The sequence below is a fragment of the Pyxicephalus adspersus genome, chromosome Z (genome assembly GCF_032062135.1).
Source record: "Pyxicephalus adspersus chromosome Z, UCB_Pads_2.0, whole genome shotgun sequence".
In the NCBI taxonomy this organism is placed as follows: domain Eukaryota; kingdom Metazoa; phylum Chordata; class Amphibia; order Anura; family Pyxicephalidae; genus Pyxicephalus; species Pyxicephalus adspersus.
The window spans coordinates 89,494,426-89,499,256 of NC_092871.1; the positions used below are offsets into that span (position 1 = coordinate 89,494,426).

General features: G+C 44.4%; 1 long non-coding RNA gene across 1 annotated transcript in view; it reads left to right on the forward strand.

Annotated features, from left to right (window-relative positions):
* LOC140343703 (uncharacterized) overlaps positions 1 to 3,346 on the forward strand; it is a 5,024-nt gene extending 1,678 nt beyond the window's left edge. Inside the window, exons 2-3 of the long non-coding RNA XR_011923394.1 lie at positions 2,613 to 2,816; positions 3,203 to 3,346. This is a non-coding gene — a long non-coding RNA (uncharacterized lncRNA). The remainder of the gene's footprint in view (positions 1 to 2,612; positions 2,817 to 3,202) is intronic.
* Positions 3,347 to 4,831: the final 1,485 nt, after the last annotated feature.

Consider the following 4,831-nt stretch of genomic DNA (forward strand, 5'->3'; position numbering starts at 1 on the left):
AGTGTAGAGTTGCCCCCTTACATTGAGCCTCAGTGTAGTGTTCCCCCTTACATTAGGGTGCGTATAGAGTTGCCCCCTTACATTGGGGGTGCGTATAGAGTTGCCCCCTTACATTGGGCCTGAATGTAGAGTTGCCCCCTTACATTGGGCATGAGTGTAGAGTTGCCCCCTTACATTGGGGGTGAGTATAGAGTTGCCCCCTTACATTGGGGGTCAGTGTCCGCAGACATTTGATTATTGCCCCAGTAGGTGACGGCCCCAGGGCCATGCAGCTTGTGTTGGGTTGGGGACAAAGTCTGCAGTGCTGTACCCAGGGCCATCCAAACCCCCGGCCCATTGTGCGCTCACTTAAGCTACGTACACACGTCAGATTTTTATCGCTCGATAATCGGCATCGGCCAAATATCGGGCGAAAATCTGCCGTGTGTACAGTCGGTGTCGTCCATCGTCCGGACGACCGACCTGCCGGATCCACGGACGATGGACGACAGCCGATCCTAATGAAAGGGAAGGGGAGAGCGCGCAGCAGGGTACCGCTCCGTCGCTCTCCCCCTCCCCTCTCCATAGAGCATGAACGGTGCTGTATGTACAGCACCGTTCATGCATCGTGCACTCCCTTGTCGTTGGAAAGGATCGTGAAAGATCCTTTCCAACGACAAAAATTGGAAGTGTGTACGCAGGTTTAGGGTGGGAAACCTTTGGCATAATGTAATATGTTTGTTGTCACAGGAGGGGCTGTGTGATAAATCCAAAACAAGAGGAAGCCAGGGACCTGCCTGGGGTCAGCCTGGGGTCAGTCTGGGGTCAGCCTGGGGTCAGTCTGGGGTCAGCCTGGGGTCAGTCTGGGGTCAGCCTGGGGTCAGTCTGGGGCAGAATAAAAAATGATCTGACTGCATTATAAGATGGGCGGAGCTGCATCCTTCCCAGCAGCATAACTCCTCCCACCCTCTGCACCAAGGAGTTTGACATCTGATTGGCTGTTGATGTTATAAGAATGTTACAATGTAACCTTTGTATTCCTGGAGTTTCACTTTATAGGCTGGGACCACGTGACCTTTGTCTGCTGACACATGTGCACTGTATGACCAATGTATGTGCCTGTCACCCCCAAATATTGGAGTTGAGGTGTCTCCAGTGAGGGCTATGATTTATTCGCCATACAAAGGTATTTTACATAACTGGCAGCAGTTTGGTAAAGGCCTGTCCGTAACGCCAATCCATGTGTACAAAATTGTCTCCATTAAAGCGGACCTATCACCAGATTTATATATAATGAATATATAGGTTATAAATCTCCTCCTTATTTTTGGGGTTCTCAACAAAGCTTGAAACCTTGATGGTTAGTCCTGAGATCCCTACGTGACTTATTATCACATAATTTTATCAGGCTGCAGGATTCTACACCAGAAGTATCCAATCTTGATCTGCACATGTGTGATCATCAGTGGGGGCTCCACAAATAATATTGATCAGGCACTCAATCTCCCACATGTGCAGAACAAGACTGGGCACTGCCAGCACTCTGACATTGGTATGCCAGGATTCCCTCTCAATCTTTGTCACAGCAGTAAGAACCCCAGACGTTGGGGTAGATTTTTCATTTCATTTTAAAATGTATTAAAAAAATAAAAAACGTTTTTGTAATGTAATGGAGATTGTCTTATCATCCAATAGGGTGACGGGACTGAATGCTTGCAATCAGCAAGAGTTTGCTTGCTGATTATATTTTGAGTATAGGTCTGCTTTAGGCTATGGAGGAACTCAGCTGTTCTGTACATAGTCCTAATATCAGCCATGCTGAACACATGGGCCGGTACCTGACCTCACACCTGCTCCAATGATGCAATTGGCACACATGGGCTCCACAATATCATGGAAGGCCTTGGCAGTGGAGTGCAGGCCCTTTTATTTCTCAAGGTGGGTGGGTAACTTTGATGGCTTTGGATTTGAAATGGAAAGTCATGTAAGCTCATGTAGTGATCAGGTGTCCACAGGCCAAATGGTGCATCATGCTAGGGACTACCAATATAACCAATATAACGGATATCTGAAAGTTCCCTAAATCTGTCCTTGAGAACACAATGTATAGAAACATTATGTAGTGTTCTCTGTTTAAAGAATTCATGCAATTCAGATTGCATAACGTGTTTGCATGCTTACTGTGCAACCTAAGCAACATTGTGATCCTTTGCTGTGCCAGCTCAGCCTTTTTATGTATACAATGTTCACACTGAGCAGAGAGATTGTAATGTCTCTATACATCACTACTGACATGTTCAGTCTGAACAACTCCATGTGGATAAAGAGTAGATTGTAAAGGGTTCATGTATATGTATTGTGGGGTGGTGGGGTTTCCATAGGGGTAGACAAGTTTTGTGGGTCACCCCCCCCCCCCCCCCTTTAAAATTATCCAGCTAATAAAAACAGAATTTCATGGTCCTAATATACACCCTACTTTGTTCAAACATGTCAGCAGTGTCTGAAGCACCCACATGTTTTGGGTAGCCCTGGGAGCACAGGAGATATGTGCAAATTGTGTACTCTGGGGTTCCTTTTGCTAAAGATATTGGACAAGATTTTGTAAGATACCCTGTCACCTTGTCTTGTTTCAGAGAAAGTGGCTGAGTCTGTGACAATCTTACCCCCAGACCCAGTTATACCTAACCTCATGGTGCACCCCTATCAATCACCCCTGCAATGTACCTGCTGAGGAAACCCGGAACCTCTCTGCCAGGGCCAAGCAAGCATGAATTGTTACCTTGTTACCCAATGACAACCTCACACAAACTATGAGGAGCCTCAAAAGCAGAATGGAGGTAAGTGACAGCAGGCATCTGTGCCAAAAAGAAATCCCAACACTGGAGGGGGTCATATACTTTAAATTCACCAATAAGCTGTTAATTTTTATGGGAGCTGAAAGAGAATGTACTGTTATGTAATTATATAACCCCTGGTTGATGCAGCCCCTGGGGGTCACCAGAGGGGGTGAGGGGGGACATGATTGGTTCTTGCAGCAAAACATTATCAATAGGGTTCATCTAAGATTAATCAATTAAACAGTATATTCCATTTAGCTTTTATGTGGCCCCGGCAAGCACAGGCTAGGGCCCCCTGATACATTCTTTCACCTGGGGTCAGTGCTTTAGGGTTCTTTTATTGAGTTGAACTGATTGAAAAATGTCTTATTTTTTCAACCTAACAGTGCGATTATGTAAGCCCTCCCAGACTGAAGATGACAACACTGAAAAGAAAAATACATGTACCGGTGATTATATCATTCTTATCCCTTGCTGCACAATGAGTCACTGAACAGGCATTTGCATATTAAAACAAGTCAGTACCTACAGATCCTATATTTCTGATTTCTGTGCTGACAACTGCTGTCTGATCTCTGGCTAAAAAAACAAAAGCTCACCCCACCCTATCCAATCACTAGGTTTCATAAAAACAATAACAATCTAAGAGCCACGTTTACTTACCCTAAAATTAGGCCATGTGTGGAAGGGTTCTGTTTGCAGTGCCAGCGTGCCCATTGGCTTATAATATCTACCATAGGGTCCTCATGGAAGGTGGCCTACCACAGGGGCCTCATGGAATCCTCATAGGGTCCTGAAGTCTTCCTGGGACAAGGTCAGAACATCTCAATACAATATGGGGCCACAAATATCTTCAGTCGGCACTGGGGGAAGAAGTGCTGCATCCACATTGTTACCCTGATCTTTAGGAGGGTTCTTCCTGCAGTGCCCACATGCTTGTTGGCTGCCAAAAATGTCTACCACGGGGTTCTTATAGAATCCCAATAGGGTTTTGAAGTCTTCCTGGGGCAAAGTCACAATATCACAGTCCAATTTGGGGGACTAGATCTCCAGTCTGCACTCTTGGAAGAAGTGTTGGATGCACATTGTTGCCCTAATCTTTAGGAGGGTTCTTCCTGCAGTGCCCACGTGCCGATTGGCTACTGGAAACTGCGGGGTCCTCATTAAATTCTTATAGGTTCCTGAATTCCTCCTGGGATGAGGTCACTGTACAATATAAGGGGGGAGAAGCACTGTATGTACATTGTTGCCCTGATCTTTAGGATCTAGGAGCCCAGTTTACTTAATAATTATTATTACCTAATTATATTAATAATAAACAGGATTTATATAGCGCCAACATATTACGTAGCACTGTACATTAAATAGGGGTTGCAAATGACATATGAATACAGACAGTGACACAGGAGGAGGCGAGGACCCTGACCCAAAGAGCTAACAATCTAGGAGGTAGGCCCATCTTCTTCCCACCATTATGCATCTTTAAAATACCTTTTCTCCTATATTTCCACCTTTTATACATCCGAACCTCTTGTTCACTATCAGGTTTATTCAAAGACTAATAATGGCGGGGTAGAAAAAGAGACTTCCCTGCTCTGCATATATCTAAGCCTGACCTATATCAAATATTTGTTATACTCTAACAATACTTCACATGACCCAGCAGGCTTTGTCGATAAGTCTGTTTTGCTGTCATTATGAATGAACAATTTCTGCCTGAGGCATGGAACTCTAAATTGCTTTATGTTTAAAGTACATTGTTTTGCTTAGTTGTGCAAACTCCATTAACTAAGCTTGTTATATTGTACTTATAAAAACAAAGTGTTATATATTCAAAGAATTATAAAGTATACAGTTGCATGACCATCACACCTATATATACTTGATAGAAACATTCCAAAATCAGATGAAGTCCTTGTAATCCTTCATCATACAAAGACATTGTAGATAATTGTTTTTTCCCAGCCTTGTGGTCACAGTTTGGTGAAGTCCCCATGACTGTACCCCGGGGTACA